Source organism: Globicephala melas, chromosome 10 (assembly GCF_963455315.2).
Source record: "Globicephala melas chromosome 10, mGloMel1.2, whole genome shotgun sequence".
Taxonomy (NCBI): domain Eukaryota; kingdom Metazoa; phylum Chordata; class Mammalia; order Artiodactyla; family Delphinidae; genus Globicephala; species Globicephala melas.
The window spans coordinates 39,304,952-39,324,078 of record NC_083323.1 but is presented as its reverse complement, the minus strand read 5'-3'; the positions used below and the strand labels follow the sequence as shown (position 1 = coordinate 39,324,078).

At 34.9% G+C, this 19,127-nt stretch overlaps 1 protein-coding gene and 1 pseudogene across 3 annotated transcripts in view; one reads left to right on the top strand and one right to left on the bottom strand.

Annotated features, from left to right (window-relative positions):
* The window catches only part of SYT1 (synaptotagmin 1), a 533,780-nt gene that overhangs the window by 53,028 nt on the left and 461,625 nt on the right, over positions 1 to 19,127 (top strand). The window lies entirely within an intron of this gene.
* LOC115858782 (U4 spliceosomal RNA) lies at positions 14,581 to 14,656 on the bottom strand (annotated as a pseudogene).

Here is a 19,127-nt window from a genome sequence, read left to right as displayed (position 1 = left end):
GACAATAATTCTGAAGTTATTTTAAGATTTTAAGCCTTTTGCAATTGCACCGAATATTTTAAATTGCTACCATAGATACTTTTAGAAAGAATGATATCAGCTGATTATGAAAGAAAACATTATATTTGAAACAGTTTTCTAGGCTTTGCTAGCCACTTTCAAATTCTCTATATTTTTATTAAGATTCCCAAATACATAACAATAGAAACTGATTTATTTTTAAATGTACGTTTAACATATTGGTATTTAATTATGCCATGTTTATGGGGATGTTTTATTGTAGAGTTTAATTAGATGTTTCTGGGTCTAAATGAAATCCAGTCTTATTTTAATTAAATGGTACATGGTGCTAAAAATGATAGGAAAAGCTAAAAGAAAAGAACCCCAATGGAAGACTTGGGTTTCAGTTGTTGGTTTTTTTTTAAACATAAAGTAGCTCAGCTCTCTAGCTGAACTAGCCAGACAAGATTTGAAATCACATATAGGACCCATTTGTTGAGCCAGGATTTTCTCTTATTTAGTTTCACTGATATGTCTGAATAAATTACTTAGCCAAATGTATGGTTTACTATTAAATCATATTGGAATCATGGCAAGACCAAAAATCTTACATGAAATAAGTGATGTACAGGTAATGCAAATAAGCTCATTCAAAACTTTTTTTTTTAACAAATACTTGAGTAGGGCTCAGATTGGTTATTGAAACAACATTTTTTTTTTTACATCTTTATTGGAGTATAATTGCTTTACAATGGTGTGTTAGTTTCTGCTTTATAACAAAGTGAATCAGTTATACATACACATATGTTCCCATATCTCTTCCCTCTTGCGTCTCCCTCCCTCGCACCCTCCCTATCCCACCCCTCTAGGTGGTCACAAAGCACTGAGCTGATCTCCCTGTGCTATGTGCCTGCTTCCCACTAACTATCTATTTTACGTTTGATAATGTATATATGTCCATGCCACTCTCTCACTTTGTCACAGCTTACCCTTCCCTCTCCCCATATCCTCAAGTCCATTCTCTAGTAGGTCTGTGTCTTTATTCCCATCTTACCCCTAGGTTCTTCATGACCTTTTTTTTTTTCTTAGATTCCATATATATGTGTTAGCATACGGTATTTGTCCTTCTCTTTCTGATTTACTTCACTCTTTATGACAGACTCTAGGTCCATCCACCTCATTACAAATAGCTCAATTTCGTTTCTTTTTATGGCTGAGTAATATTCCACTGTATATATGTGCCACATCTTATTTATCCATTCATCCGATGATGGACACTTAGGTTGCTTCCATCTCCTGGCTATTGTAAATAGAGCTGCAATGAACATTGTGGTACATGACTCTTTTTGAATTATGGTTTTCTCAGGGTATATGCCCAGTAGTGGGATTGATGGGTCATATGGTAGTTCTATTTGTAGTTTTCTAAGGAACCTCCATACTGTTCTCCATAGTGGCTGTACCAATTCACATTCCCACCAGCAGTGCAAGAGTGTTCCCTTTTCTTCACACCATCTCCAGCATTTATTGTTTCTAGATTTTTTGATGATGGCCATTCTGACCAGTGTGAGATGATATCTCATTGTTGTTTTGATTTGCATTTCTCTAATGATTAATGATGTTGAGCATTCTTTCATGTGTTTGTTGGCAATCTGTATATCTTCTTTGGAGAAATGTCTATTTAGGTCTTCTGCCCATTTTTGGATTGGGTTGTTTGTTTTTTTGTTATTGAGCTGCATGAGCTGCTTGTAAATTTGGGAGATTAATCCTTTGTCAGTTGCTTCATTTGCAAATATTTTCTCCCATTCTGAGGGTTGTCTTTTGGTCTTGTTTGTGGTTTCCTTTGCTGTGCAAAAGCTTTTAAGTTTTATTAGGTCCCATTAGTTTGTTTTTATTTCCATTTCTCTAGGTGGTGGATCAAAAAGGATCTTGCTGTGATTTATGTCATGAGTGTTCTGGCTATGTTTTCCTCTAAGAGTTTGATAGTTTCTGGCCTTACATCTAGGTCTTTAATCCATTTTGAGCTTATTTTTGTGTATGGTGTTAGGGAGTGTTCTAATTTCATACTTTTACATGTAGCTGTCCAGTTTTTCCAGCACCATTTATTGAAGAGGCTGTCCTTTCTCCACTGTACATTCCTGCCTCCTTTATCAAAGATAAGGTGACCATATGTGCATGGGTTTATCTCTGGGCTTTCTATCCTGTTCCATTGATCTATCTTTCTGTTTTTGTGCCAGTACCATACTATCCTGATTACTGTAGCTTTGTAGTATAATCTGAAGTCAGGGAGCCTGATTCCTCCAGCTCCGTTTTTCGTCCTCAAGATTGCTTTGGCTATTCGGGGTCTTTTGTGTTTCCATACAAATTGCAAAATTTTTTGTTCTAGTTCTGTGAAAATTGCCAGTGGTAGTTTGATAGGGATTGCATTGAATCTGTAGATTGCTTTGGGTAGTAGAGTCATTTTCACAATGTTGATTCTTCCAATCCAAGAACATGGTATATCTCTCCATCTATTTGTGTCATCTTTAATTTCTTTCATCAGTGTCTTATAATTCTCTGCATACAGGTCTTTTGTCTCCTTAGGTAGGTTTATTCCTAGATATTTTATTTTTTTTTGTTGCAATCGTAAATGAGAGTGTTTTCTTAATTTCACTTTCAGATTTTTCATCATTAGTGTATAGGAATGCCAGAAAAATCCTCAACAAAATACTAGCAAACAGAATCCAACAGCGCATTAAAAGGATCATACACCATGATCAAGTGGGGTTTATTCCAGGAATGCAAGGATTCTTCAATATACACAAATCAATCAACATGATACACCATATTAACAAATTGAAGGAGAGAAACCATACGCTCATCTCAATAGATGCAGAGAAAGCTTTCAACGAAATTCAACACCCATTTATGATAAAAACCCGGTAGAAAGTAGGCATAGAGGGGACTTTCCTCAACATAGTAAAGGCCATATATGACAAACCCACAGCCAGCATTGTCCTCAATGGTAAAAAACTGAAACCATTTCCACTAAGATCAGGAACAACACAAGGTTGCCCACTCTCACCACTATTACTCAACATAGTTTTGGAAGTTTTAGCCACAGCAATCAGAGAAGAAAAGGAAATAAAAGGAATCCAAATCGGAAAAGAAGTATTAAAGCTGTCACTGTTTGCAGATGACTTGATACTCTACATAGAGAATCCTAAAGATGCTACCAAAAAACTACTAGAGCTAATCAATGAATTTGGTAAAGTAGCAGGATACAAAATTAATGCACAGAAACCAACATTCTTCTGATGACATTTCTCCTTTTTTTATTCCAAAGTTCAGCCCAGTTAAATCCATTTATTTCCCTGCTATCTTACCTTTTCGTTTATGGGCCAGCAAATATAGTTAGTTTATTGCTTAGTATTGAACTGTCTCTTTGATCTATACAGTTTTATTTTACTCTTGATATACCTAGAAAAGGAGCATAGTATTCTTTATTTATAAGTACCTCAGTTAGTTGTATCTATTGAAACTATGAAAACCCCTTTTTAATTACAACTAGAACTCTATTCTCTGTCTAAGTCTCTGGCCTTACTATTTATGAAAACATAGTGTTTAATTACTGTTTTGCCACCTCATTTCTTTTCTAGTAATTTAAACTTGAAAACCTTTTCACAGTCTCAGTATAAATTCTGAAAGCAGTTGTAACTGACCCCGTGCTTTATTAGAAACTTCTCTCCTATATTGAGTTGAAATGTCTTCTTATATTTCTACCTATAGCTCAACCCCTTGTGGCTAGACAGAACACATCATATTCCATGCAACAGCCTTTCAAGTATCTGAAGATGGTTATATTCATACTTCTATACCATCTCTGCTCCAGGCAGTTTTTCATGAGTCATGTCTTTGATTTCTTTACCATCCTGTCTTCTGAATATTATCCCAATTAATCTTTATAATCAAAGCTGACTGTAGGACCCTGGCATCACAGAATAAAATTGGACCAACACTAACTTTGTTCTTGAGAATGTATTTGCATTAACACCCCTAGATACCCAGCCACACATACCCTTACCCATCTGATCAGATTAGTTTCCAAAATGATTGTTTCATCATGTTGGCTCATATTAAATTTAAAATAAACTAGAATGTGGGCCTGAGATAGAACACAAGCATCAACTGTTGGATAGATCAAAGAAAGAGTAGCTACATCTTAAGAACTCATGTTCATATTAAACAAATCTTTTAGAACTTTTAAAAGCCATACATTAAGAGATTTTTAAGTCTTCTGTAAGGTTTTTAAGTACTCCCATATCAAATCCTATAAAAAATAATTTATCTCAGAAAGGTACAATAGTAACATGGATTTTTTTTTTGCTTAAGTAAGACAGTGATGCCATAGGTGCTCAGAGTGGGCTTGATTCTTCCAGGGAAGAGACTGAGAAATCGTTGATGTGAGAAGAGCCTTTCGCTTGCTGTTCTCTCCATTCCGGGCTGGTTGCCTGCCAAAGCCTCATTCCTACCTGTAAAACTGCCAACATCGGTTCATGCAGCAAGCCTATGTAATTTGCTTTTCTGGGGAGCTATATTAGGGCAGGGTTGACTGATTGAGAGAACTGAAAGCTACAGGCTCTGGGACAAGAGGGCTTTCCTGTGGCCTTATGAGCTGGTTGGTCCTTTTTCAAGCTTGAGAGATAAAACTCTTGGTAACATAGAAAAGGCCTTACTGGCTAAACTGACAGTACTTTCCTGAACAGTGCAAATGGCCCTCATAGCAGGTGCGTTATTCATGGAGCATTATTCATCAGAGCACCACCTGGACAAAAGCAAACAAACAAAACAATATAGAGAGAGATTAGTTGGGAACAAATTTTATATAAAGGATGTTCCTTGTCGAATTATTTATAATGGAAAGGAAAAACTATTCAGTCTGAATGCCAGAAATTATAGTATTAATTATAGGGCATCCATACCAGGAAATGTTATGCATCCTGTGTGATGTTAAAGAAGAACCTTCAATTTCTATAAAAGTTGATGAGATACTTAATCAAAACTCAAATTTCAAGGCAATATTATGGTGGCAGCTTGTTAAAATGCATAAGTGATGTACTGGGAGAGCGATACTAATTGAGAATGAGATGTGGAAACAGAAGATAGGAAGGATTATCAAACAAAATTTTAGAATATTATTGCTAGATGGTAGAGAGTTATTGATGACTTGTTGATTATTTTAGTTTCACTATTTGTGCTTATATGTGTTATGCAAACACACAGACAATAAAGTTACTGCTTTTGTAATAAAAGCATGGATAATTTAAAAACAATTTTGATGGGTATAAAAATAATGTTTCCAGGTTCTAAACAACAGAACCCAGCTCTAGGGAACTTGAAAAAAAAAAAAAGAATGTGTTGGAAGATTATCAGAGAACTCTCCAAATCTGCTGAATCCAAGATTGGGAAAGATGTCAAGGGAAGCAGGATACCAAGCGAAGCCCGGACAGCTGAATGCAGAAAGGGATCAGGCAGAACAAGGGGATGGTCTGCTTATAATTCTTCCATTGGTACCTTTGTCACTGGACTGTGATATGTGCCATAGTCTCTTGACACCTCTGTTCCTGTGCCCAGAATAATCACTAACTCTCCTTACATCTTTGCCTCACTTTGTTAAGATACAAAAGTCCAAGTTGGGATGGTGTATATTAGTGGCCCATAACCCATAGTATGTGTCCATGTCCAAGCTTCCAGGGCCCTGCATGGCTATTCTCTGCTTCCCTTGGCTTCAGGTGGAGACCCACCTCTTATTTTGAGGTTTCTGTCACCTCCCTCCAGTAGAAAGCTTCTTGGATGCTAAGTAGTAGCAAATGTTCTATACATCAAATGTTGGAAGAGTTAGTAAAACATTGTGTTAATATTTCTCTGGAGATGCTTAAAAGCCTTAAATAGGATCCTTCAGATAGATTTTTATCTATACAAGTAAGTCCAATTGTGTATGCCACAATTCCTAAGACTCTGGAATATTTCAGTAATGTGTATTATGTAGCTCAGGCATAATAGAAATGCATTCTCCTGGAGACCAACACATGAAACGATTTGTGTATGCATTGCCAGCGTCAGACACCATATATTAGTGTCAATATACTGTAGAGTACCATCAGGATGTTTTTTGCTCAAGAGAGCTATGAAATTTAGTCCTTTTGAAATACTAAGGCAGAGTGAACTACTAAGCTAACTGCCAAAATCCAAATTTAAAAATATATACAAATATTTTTATTTTTTGAGGGATATGTAGGAGCCTGTCTTCTGATTAACAGACTCAAAAGAAAAATGTCAGTTAAATTAAAGTCATGGGAATCTATGATTAGGTTAATAATGTAGTGACCATGTCTTGCTAGTAAAACAATAATATTTAATAAGAGTGTTCACTGCACTTTTATAAGATGGTTTACAAGGTCACAAAGAAAGTTATAGTTGTAGTACCTGCCACTGAGTTGTTTTATGAGCTAATAGATGACATTCAACAGATGAAAATGAAAAGGCAGAATATACATCATAGATAAATGTATGACTATATTATTTATAAATGTGTGCTAAGGGATATTGGAATGGCTTAAACACATTGAGATTATTTTAATACAAATTCAAGAAGCAGTTGAGTTTTCAAAAATTCAGATGCTTTTCATTTCTTAATTTTATGCAGTCAGATGTATTTTTGTAAACTTTGCAACCGAAAGATCTCTGAATAAGCATTTTTAATTAAAAGTCCCACATAACCACTTTGAGAATATTTTTTTCATTGAGGAAAGGGGGAAAGAGCCCATTAAATATTGCTGTTATTTTGTATGTATAAAAGAAGTCTCAACTGGCAATTCAAAGCCTTCTATGATTTGTTCAGTTGAAATTAATTCTCTTCCTTCTCCTCCATGTTTCCCCTGAACTTTACTTTTACCTGTATTATCTCATTTAAGTTTGCATCATATGACGATGAGAATAACGATAATAATGAACCCTTAGTGATTAGGAAATCAAAGTTTAGACAGATAGCTAATTTGTTCAAAGTCGTGCTGCTTATAAATAAAGTACTAAGATTCATTCTTAAGCAATCTGACTCTAGAGTCCGTACTTTCAATCCCTGCACTATTAATTGAATATATATTTTCTTCTCTGGATCTTTAATTTTTAAAAGGAAAGGCATCCATCTTACTTACCAATATAACTTTCATGGTACTTAAGACCATGATGACCACAAAATAAGATTAAAAGGAAACAAATCAAAATGTTCAGTATAGTTGTTATATAGTGTGATTATAAGTAATTAATTTCATTCTTTTACTACTTTAATGTTTTCCTAATATGCTGTAATAATAGAAGTCAGCATAAGAGATAGTTAAGAGTAGGAATTCTGATCAAACATACCTGATTTCAAATTATTTCTCCCTCACTTTATGACTCTGTTTATTTATGGCTTCAGTTATCTAATCATAAAATGGGAATATTACAATGGAAATGGTATTTAAGACTGTTGTAACAAAAATACACTTGTCAGAGTATCTGGTAGAAAGCAATCAATAGAAGCTAGCTATTATTTTTAATCAAAAAATACTTAAGGAGAGAATACTAATATATCATAAATAAAGAATACTGAAATTTATGGTCATTGATGAGTCTTTGAATCCTTAAAATGGATTTTTATCCATACAATAAATTCTAATTTTGTGCACTAAAATTCCTAAGACTCTGAAACATTTCAGTAATGTGTTTTGTACAGCTCAGGTCATGATTCTAATGCTCAGGGTGGATAGAATAAGTAAAAATGCTACTTACAAAGATGTACCTGACCAGACTTCCTCCTTTTGGGTATTCTACCATGATACAGTCATATTTAACAATGAACGGTGTTTGGAATCAATTTATATGTATACACAGTATGTTTACATGGTATTTCTGAGATTATTACAATGTTATTTAATTAATTTTATTTGGAATTTCTGCTATGGCTTGAATCACAAAGTATTGCAGAGACAGGGTCAGGAAAAAATAAAAGATGGTGAGAATGAGGTGAAAACTTTAAATAAATAATGCTTGGATTTTATAAATAAGCAAAAGAACATCTTTTTTACATGTCTCTGTAGTTCATGAAAACTGTATTAGAACAAGTTTAGGTCTAAGAGAAGATAAGGGGTAATATTTTGAAATCAACACATTTTTTACTATCACTGCAGAAATTTCAGTATATTTTATCTTGCATCAAAAAATTACATCTAAATATTTCTTTATAAAAGTTTCCTTAGGGCTACACAAACCCAGAGAGGTACAGAATTACTTGACTTTTCTCTGTGCAATCCTAAATCAAATGAAGTTCTCTCAACTGACATTCTGTGATCAGTTTGGAGGTCTTGAACTAGACTGTCCCTTATACTGACCATAGGAAACAGTTCTCCATATTCGTTATCATTTTCCCAGTATGTACCAGCATGTCCAGTACATACTATGTTCTCAACAAATATATAATGAATGCATAACTAATGGAGTTACATGGCATAAAGATCTTGGAATTACAAGTCCTGTCTTCAGTCCTGGGCTTTGCCACTTGCTGATTATTTAGCTTTGGGCAAGTGATTTAACTTTTTAGAATGTAAATTTATGTATCTGTAAAATTTTAAAAACAATTCCCCTAGTCTCTGTGAAGGAGATACATGTAAATTATCTTTGAAAATTATAAATGCTAACCATTATAAAGCCATTTCTAAGGCAGAATGACAATGGCTTAATATCGTGGAATCATAGAGTCTCTGTATTGAAAGAGACCTTAAAAGTCATTAAGTTCAACCACACCACTGGTACTTGATTTTCTTCCTAAACAGCGATGTAATGGATATGAAATGCATATTTTATTTTATACATAAGGGGTTTTTCATTCTGCCCCTGATATGACCCAAAACATTCCCTTTGAGTTATAAAGGAGTGATATTTTCAGTACTTTACTCCACACTTTTAAACCGCACACAATTCCATGAGGTAGACACTACGTTTGTCCCCATTTAAGAGATGAGGAAATCTAAAAAAAGAATTGTAATGTTACTTGCCCAGTGACTCACAGTTGGTAAGTTGTAGAGCCTGGACTTGAACCTAGACAGTCAGGATGGAGACAGTCTTGAGTCCATACTCCTAACCAGCACAGTGCACCCTCCCCAGGTGAAGTGGAATGTGGGAATCTTCTCTGCTCCCTGCATGCAACAGTGGATGGTTGTAAGGCGCATCCTATCAAATTCCATAACAGTCTGGAGTCTAGACCAGCAGAGTTCCATAGAACTTTCTGAGATGAAGGAAATAATCTATATCTATACAGTCCAGTATGGTAGCTAGTAGCCACCTTTGGCTTTTGAGCAATTGATATGTGAATGGTGTGATTGAGGAACCAAATTTTTAATTTTGATAATTTAAGTTTAAATAGGTAGATGTAGATAGTGATTACACGGTGACCACATGTTGAACAATGCAGTTTCAGGTTCTAGATCAATGCTTCTCTTTTTTTTTTTTTCCTCCTTGGTATATATGACAGCTGGCATTTATTTGTGAGACACTCTCCCATGAATGGAGCCTGGCAGGACAGAACCAAGTAGTGGCTAAGAATTTAGAGGCTGAAGTTAAGCCGACTTAAGCTCAAATGTCGGCTGTCGTGCTGAATGTGTGACTCAGAGTGTGGAGTTGACTTACCCTTAAATCAGGGCAGTAATTAAATTACATCACTGAGCTTTTTAAAAACTGAAAAGAAAATTATTTGACGTAATTTCAGAGTTACAGGGGGAAATGCAAGAATAGTACAAAGAATTCCTGTGTACACTTCACTTGGAATCCCCAAAGTTTATTACTTTTTCTCTCTGTCTCTGTCTGTCTCTGTCTCTCTCCCTTCCTCTCTGTCTCTCTCTCGTCTTCCCTCCCTCTCTCTTTTTCTCCCTTTCTCTCTCTGTCTCTCTCTGTGTATGATTATTGCCCTGAACCATTTGAGAATAAGTTGCAGGCATGACTCCTCTTTCCTTTTACTAAATACTTGTGTGCATTTCCTAAAAATAAAGACATTATCTTAGACAAGGCAGGAAATTAACAGTTACTAGTCATAATACTATTATCTAATCCACAGACCTTATTCAGTTTTCAGCCGTCGTCCCAATAATGTCTTTTATATCCAAAGCAAATACCATCTTATGCTGTGCATTCAATTTTCATGTCTCTTTAATCTCTTTTACTGTAAAACAGTTTCTCAATCTTGATATTGTTTCATGACATAGATGTTTTTTAAATGATGTAGGCCAGTTAGTTTGCAGACTGTCTCTCCGTTTAGGTTTGTCCTTTGTTTCCTCATAATTTGATGTACTTGTGCACTTCCGTTAGGGATAAGAAAGCTATGACATGTCCTTTGCTGTGCATCATATCAGGAGGCATATGATGTCCATTTGCCCCATTATGTTGGGCCATTATGGTGATAATAACTTAGATCACTTGATCACTTAAGTAAGTTTCTATCTACCAAGAACATGTTTTCGAGTTAAGCTTATAAATTCATATAATTATTTTTTTTTGATACTGTAGCTCCAGATTTGAGTAGAGAGAGCCCCCCTCAAGCTGACCCTTATATCCTTTTGACATGACTCCATCATTATTTGAATACATCCCTAATTTCTGGCATAAGAAGTCACTTCAGACTCAGGTCTTATCTTCCCTGACTACCTCCTGGAATCATTAAAAGGAAAATCTACTTCAAGTTTGCTATGTGAAGTTTTGAAATTTTGTGTAAATGCTAACATCACATGGAAATCACATTTTGTACAATTTTATAGCCACCATTTTTTTTTATCTGACTGTTCTTGTAATTTTCTTTTTAGTTGCCTTCAGGGAACAATATGAGAGCTCTACTTAGAGCTTACTTAACTCCTATCAATTCTTATCAATAAAAATCAAAGATTATACAAAATTATACAAACATTCATTTGGATAAGAGGCAGTCCATTGAATTCTGCTAAAACAGTTTTTATATTAAAACTGATTCATTTTATTTCCTCACTTCAGTTATAGGCTACTAAACTCTTACAGCCTTCTGAAACACAAAAATTGAAAAAGTCTTATTCATGTAAAAAATTTTTTAAATTCTACGTAAAGCAAATGTCTGTCATACCAAGATGTCCAAAATTCTAAAGGTTATCAGGCATCACTCGTGGTAGCCTTGGAAATTATTTGTTTGATTTTTGAGGAAATCCTTTAACCAGTCAAGTTCAGTAATATTTTTAACTTACTTTTCTCTGCATTAAAAGGATATGCCTGTTAATATATACCTAGGTCATACATAATACATTCATCTGTCTTCTACCACTTCTGTGGGTTGAGATGCACATGGTTTAAGTGAATCTGTGTGACGAACATTAGAACCATCTTGACCCCAGTGTGTCAACTTCTGTGAGTCTGGCCGCTCTCAAAGAATTTGTTGGCTGAGCTATAGAGTCTCTAAGAAACTCTAATTTGAAGAAGGAAGACTAAAGTTTGGGGAGGGAAAGTGAAAAAGGTTGATAAATACATATAACTTCCTAAATAAAAACTTTGTCATATATCATCAAGAGTAGCCCAGGAAAACCATTCTTATGGCTTCTAAATCCTTGAATCCAGCAATATAAAAAATTTTTATTTTGATTTAGGTTTAAATGTCCAGTTTCTTGAGATGCCAGTTTCTTTACAAACTAAACCACTTGTCAAGTTCAGACCACGGGGAAGAATATTACTATTTTTCAAATACAGATTATTAAATCCATTCCATTTGAAAGACTAGAGATGCAGGTCAAACATCCTCTACTCCATGTTTTGGATCCCCTGGGAGATAATCCATTTTAGGAATTGTTTAATACTTTCTGAATACTTGTCATAAACTTCCATCACAGATACTTTTTCTTAAATCTGCAAGGCAAGTTGTCTTTTTATATGCTTGTTTTGCCTCTTTAAGAGAGAAAAGGGAAGAGAGAGGGAATGGAATTAAGCTTTAAAGAAACATGCCTGGTTTGTGTGTTTGGTGCTTTCCAGAAACAGGAAATTCATTAGAAGAAATTGAGGGTAATCTATATTTAAGGGAAGCAGTTTATATGTCTTATGGGCCATGGTTTCCCCAATGAAAGAATGTTTAATACATCTTTATTGAGTAAATAGGCTTGAATAAAATCTATAAATTTATAAAATATTTTTGTTTGATCTTTATGGCAATCCTTTGGGATGAGTAAAAGCAATACTATATCTCTTTCTGGTGTTGTTGCTAACTTGGCTTCCTGACCCAAAGTCAGTATCAATCCATTCCAATTGTGAAAGACCTAGGAGTCATCTGAACAAGCAGGAGTTGAGATGTTAAAACCACTGGTTTTATCGCACATCTGCAAGTGAGAAGACCTGTCAAAACATGGGTTAATTGTTTATATGGTAAAAAACTAGATGTTGAAGTGAAAAATCTAAAGTGCTAAATATGTTAATTATAATTAAATATGAGCTGTTTTCGGAAAAGGTAAACTGAAATTTACTACAGAAAGAATCCAAGACTCTCTCTGATGAAGTTGGTATACAACCTCTTTCTTTAGAGAATAGTACAAGCACAGGGAGCAGCTGCAGGACCCCCAAATTCTTGGAGGTAAAGAATATCTAGAATTTAGATAGATATTATTATTATATCTATTAATAATAAAATATAATTATTCTATTATTCTATTTAGAATAATAGAATTTGCAGATTCTAACAGGTCACATCACATGTTGGTAACTGAGGTGTGAAAAAACAAAGGACCATACTCTGGCTTGTACTCCACAGAAATCACACCTTACTTGTAACTTTAGATTTGGTTGGATCCTTTTCCAATGAATTAAGGGCAGCAAGCATTAAAAAAAAAAGACTAAAATTGAACTCAGACAAATTTAAAATGTAAGATCTAAAGGTGGTACATTCTGGGCCTAGATAATTTGAATTCTGTCTTTGAACAGAAGGGCAGCTATGGGGAAATTAGGCTTCTTGTGATGACATCAGAGACATCTCATCCCCTGGGTGTCAATGGTCACATTTAGAACGTTGCTCTAAAGTCCGATGCAGACTCTCTGCTGATAAGTTTCTGAGAGGCAAGTTTTTGGGTCTCATTGATTTACTGAAACATTCATTCAATTAAGAAATTTTTGAGTTCCTGGAAGGAGCCAGTGGTATGCTAGGCCATACAGCTACGACATAGGCATGGCTCATGTGTGGTGCAACCTAAATTTTGTTGCTTTGGTAAAGATAACATTACTTCCGAGAAGGGAGGCTAAATATTATAGAAAAGAACAGAACGGAAGTAGGGTGCCTCCATAAAAGGAGGCAAATACATAAGATTGGAAATTGAAGTGTGCGTTCAGTCTGGGTAAATAAAAATATGAGATTAATTGCTCTTATTTGGGTAATTAAATGGGGGGTGGGGGGAGGTGTTCCCATGATGTTAATCCTTTCTGAGATTAACATGCTTTTATATACTGGTTTCAGTTAGTCATTTGCCAATGAAGGCTTTTAGATAGCATTTAAGAGAAATCTGTACAGGTCAAAACAAAAAAAGAGACAATCTTTCCTAGCAGAGCAAATTGTTAGAGATAAGAGTATACATAAATTACGAAATTTGCTGTAAAGTCATTCGAAATGGGTGTATTCTTCTGTGGTCACCTTAGCTATATATGTATCTCAGAGCAGAGTAAGCCCATCTAGATCATATCATCTAGAAACCAGTATTTGAGCAGCCTCATAAAATATTTCAAAGTATAAAGTCTCAAATTTCCTTTGATGTTAAAGATGAGAGACACAGTAAATAGGTAAGGTTTTGGGTATAAGATAAAGAAAAGTTGGAAGAAAATTATTTCGTTATCATCAAAATCAATTATTGAGTTTCACTGTATTTATATCACTTCTTTTAGAGTGGTAAAGTTAGGAGAAAATTTAAACATTTTCTTCTAAGAATGTACAATTTAAAAGGATAATTTTAATATAGGAAAGGTTAACTGATGAATAGAACATATTCTATTTAGGAATGTTTACTTAGATAACGACAAAGTATTCATGTTTCCTTCAATGGTAGTTGAATCAGCAGTATCTCTAAGTTTGCTAATAACTTGAACACTATGATTTGGGACTTGAACCCTAAGGAGTCAAGTTCAAATGATGACTTGTATGTTCTCTATTATTTAGTTGGGAAATTAGACCTGGCTATTTAAGGTTTCTTAAATCATTACATATATGTTACATATTTTAAACAGCTTTCAATATAATTCTTGTGACTTGGCTTTGCAGATATGCCTGTTTATTTTTTTAGATTATTTAGGAGATTAGCATTAGAAGATATGTTTAATTACAATTTTTCCTTATAAAGTAGGCAAACTTTCATGTTTACTAAATAATAAGAAATATAAATTCTTTATTTATTAGTGAATGTGGAAAATAATTTTCTCTGAATGTAACCCAGTCTGGTAACTTTGCATAAACAAGCCCTAATTCAAAGCTATTGCAACAGGAGGGAGAGACCGGAACTCAATCTGAGCTCTACTCCAGGGGAAAAAAAAGGGCAGGAGAGTTTTCAATTAGCAATAATCACGCCTCGGATAAACCTCATTGGCTACGATACTGCCACTGCGCAAAGCTGGGCAGGAGAGTTTTAAGAGGTGCGTGGAGGCCTCTAAGTCTGCCTTTGTTTGCTAATTGGATTTACCTACAGGAAAAGGAAGATAGTTTTACAACTTGGAGCAAGGCACCTATCAAATTTAGGCTTCTACCTTCCTACAGACACTGAAAGATAGAGGTACTGTCTTCCTGGATGGTTACATTTCAAAGGAATGACTTCCAGGTCTTTGAGAAAGACATCTGTGGGTTGTAAAACTGGTTAGGGCCTTTGAAAGATATTTACATTTCAAAGGAGCAGAGAAGGATTTTACAATGATATGTTTTCTAAAGTAAATGCTCTAAGAAAAGAGAGATCAAGGGCTTAGAGTCAGGAAGATAACTAAAGTTTAGTCAAGCAGAGAGGGACCAACTTGAGCAATATATTATGTCGTGATTATGTTATAATTTGGACTTCTTCTCCAAGGTTCTTTGACTGTGGACCTCTGGGTGTGACTCATTTGGACTTCTGGAAAGGGGAAGTATCAATAGGGATGATGCTTTGGTACTCTTCTTTACTCTGTTACCAACTATTTATGTCTTGAGAAGCTGCCTTTGGGGCCTTTAAATTTTGTAAGTTGAGAAGAAATTAGATATTTATTCTAGTAACAAACAATAATGAAATAAATTATTGGAATTGCATAGATTATCATAGAAATACGATTAGTAGTAGTATTTTTAGTACTTGTGTTGAACTTAGCCATCATGATGCATAGAAAAGAGATGTTGTTATACTATAAAGATAAGTAAATTTAGGTAAGTTATGCTGAACAATTACTTAAGCAGAATAGCCTTATTCTTATACTAGCAGCTTCTTACCTTCAAACTGGAATTAAAAGAGAAAGTTTATATGTCATCCTGTTAAGGAGACAGTGATAATTATGAATTCTCGTCCTCCTTCAGAATCTTAAACAAAAAGCCTTACTTTCTGGAAAATTCTATAGTCCTATAATGCTGAAACATTATTTAGAATAAAACAACTCATAAAAATGTTGATAAAAAAGAACTACCTAGCTAATTCTTAATTCTCTGAAAACTAAAGCTCTCTAATACCTATTTTTTGAATGCTGTTGTGGGTAATTAGATATGATTTTCCAGTTATTGGAGAAAGAGCAGATGTGACTGGGATTGCTGAGATCATAATTTTATGGTGTAATGTGATGCTGACCGTGTGAGGGGATGTGAAGATGAGGCAGTTAACAGTAGATGTAAGGGTTTGGAACTGGGAGTCTTTGAACTATATTTGAAAGAATCAGAGCAAGGGCTTAAAGTCATTTTACTTTTCTTCTTTCTTTGTTTCCTTCTGCCATTCTTATAGCAGCTGAATTCTTGGGGCCTCTCTCCTCACTCTTCCTTTCCAACGTTTTCCTTCTATTTCTTTCTCCTTTAGCAGTGCTCTTTAAGTAAATAGGACACTGAAAGAATATATAACGTCAAACAACCATCAGACAGCAGGTCCTAATCATGCCAGTATTCAGTAAGCCATGTCTGAAGACTCTACCTTTCCTCTGGGTTTGATAGGATAAAGCTAGTCGTGGAAAAGGAATTGAGAAGTGTGGCTCTACTGATAAGGAAACATCACCATAAACTGTGAATTAGCAGCAGGTCACTGGATTTACATCTGGAGTGTTTCACTGCTATTAATAATGCCTTTTTTACTCTTTGACTTCTGTGGACATATCACCTAGGATAATGACCCTCCATCTATTTGCACAGGTGCAAGGAAATAAAAAAAAGGTCCTAAAATGTACATACAGACTCACACACACATAAGCATGCTGGGCATACTAAATTATAGAAAAGAATAATTCATCAATAAAGTAAATGTTGTGAAGTCCTGTGATTCATCATTCATGATTCATTCATAACACAAATTAAAAAATAATTTTGAAAGAAGCTGACAGATTGGACCAGAGGCATAAATCTAAGCTATCCAGGCAGTATAACTCTGCACAGTAACATTACGGGAACAGCTGCTATCTTTGTGTAGCTCACACCTAGGTTGTTTTTGTAGACCCTACTGATGACAAAACCAATTAGCAGATTAGAAATTGCCAAAAATCAGGGATGCCTTGCTGAAGAATCTCTAAAACTGAATAGTATTTTGGCTAATGCTATTCTTTGTTCATCTCAGGATTTATAGAATAAGAATGTTTTGTGTGTAAACATCTGTTGCTTCAGGGGAGCGTCCATCATGCAGTTGCCAAATGAGGTAGACATATGTGCATATGGAAAGCCTTAAGATCTGTGGTACTGCTGAATTTCTCAACATAGATTAAAACTTCTAATCAGGTTTTTTTTTTAAGTAAACCTACTTTATAAAATGAACTGTTGAATAGTTTGATGTAAAAGAAAGCATTTCAAAGGATATTTCATTTAAATGTAAATGTAGACTATGCATTATTAAAGAGAACGTGGCTTTTCATATTCTTGTTTTTCTAGACACCTGGGATCAAAGTCACCTTTTGAACTTACACAGTAAGCTTCTAAACTTAAATCTTACTGTTAAGGATTTAAGTTCCTTATTTTCACTGTTAAAAGACAAATGCTACCTAAAGCTTTATCTGCAGCATTAATTTTCCTGTAAAGACAGGGGAACTGAATTAGCAGGGGAAAGGGTAGGACTCTGGAACACTTCGGTCATAGCTTTGGAATCAGAGCTCTCAGCAGTTTCATGCTTTGTGGATAATTAAAATCGATACAAAATAATTACACAGCTGGAAGGATCTCCAGATAGTTAATCCAGTCCCTTTCCTCCAGGAGAAACTAACTCTAGTCTAAACCAACGTCCACACAGGCATTCAGGTTACATGAAAGAAATAGGAACCCTAGATTTACTTTCTGCACTTACTATGAACATTGCAAATGTGGCCTGGTAATAAGTGTTCAGAAGGAGATTATTATTATTATTATAAAGACGATGTAAGCATCATACAATAGCCTTCTGCAATCGCAAGATAATCAATGGAAGGCAGTGATGGCTAAAATGACTGTCATTTTTAGTGTTTCTCATGTCATATCTTAAAAGTCCAGATCAAGTGCTATTCCTCCCTAAAATCTTACTAATCTCCATATCCATTGGTTATTTAACTTTTGGTACCTATATTTAGTAAGGCTTTAGGATATATACATAAATCTATAATATGAATATAGATAGCTGTATAAAGTAGCTTTTGACATCTCTGCACCTTAATGAGAAGTCCTTGAATGCTAGTTGCCAGAGCCTAGCACAATGCTCTGTACTTAGTCATTACTCAGCAAATGCTGGTTTTTAATATTTTTCTTCTAAATCCGGTTGAAGCTAGTTTTTCTTTATTGTTCTGTCCTCAGGGCAGGTGAGGACAATCATGAGAAGTGTTGAGTCTCCTGGCTGATTTCAGTTCTCTATTCCAACATTCTCTTTATTTCTTTTTTAAGGCGTCTTTGTTTTTTTTATTTTATAGAGATCAAATATTGTAAGAACAAAATAAAACAAATATTTCCAAGTTCCATTAATGTTCCACATTTTTCAAGTAAAATTTAACGTGACGAAGTTAGTCTACAACAAAAGATTTTTAGATGATCTCTTGGAGTTCAATTTTATTTTTTAGGTACACTTTTCCTAAAGAAAAAGGCCATGGTTCTTGAAGCTTTTGGTAAATCAGTAGAATTCAAAAATTGTAAAGTAACGTGTCAAGTTAGATTAGTGGATTAGTCCAAGGCATCTACAAAGTTTTAGGGAAACAATGTATTACACTCACTACATGCTTTGAAAAAAATAAATAAAAGGGAACTTTTCATCAGTATTCAATATTGGGCCACCTTATGGAACTGCACCCTATTCACACTTTTTATGTTTCCTTTAATCCTGCTGTCTTTGACTAGTGGTCAAAATACAAGATTTCTATTACAGAAAATATTTCCCATCAATTGTTATTTCTACAACCAGCTGCCTTCACAATCTCTTTTCTTTATTCTGTGACCTACATGCCACATTTCTTTACAGTATATTCTTTCTTCTTCCTTTAGCTAATAAACTTCCAGTTTCTTCACTTGACAAGAAACAAAGGCAACTCAAGTGGAGGCTGTACATTCCACTACAGCCAGAAGGGGATGGGGGAGTGGGGAGGTGAGGGCTGAAAATGGGAATAACATTCTAAATTTCCATGCATTCAAATACCATCACTTTCTTTGTCTGCAAGACCCTTACTCTGCATACACATCCCAGACACACTGTCTTCTAATCATTGAGGACACTGGAATCTGGCTCCCTATCTTCCTTTTGACCCCCAAACCCAAGCATCCTTGTGTATAGCTTCAGTGTCATTATGGTGAACCCATCAATTTATCCCAAGAAGTTTTACCGACACTTCACTCAACAAACATCATCAAAGCTCAAGTCCAAAGAAAAGAATGAATCTCTCTCTCTCTCTCTCTCCCCCATTCCCTCCATTCAACCTCCATGCTCTTCAACCCT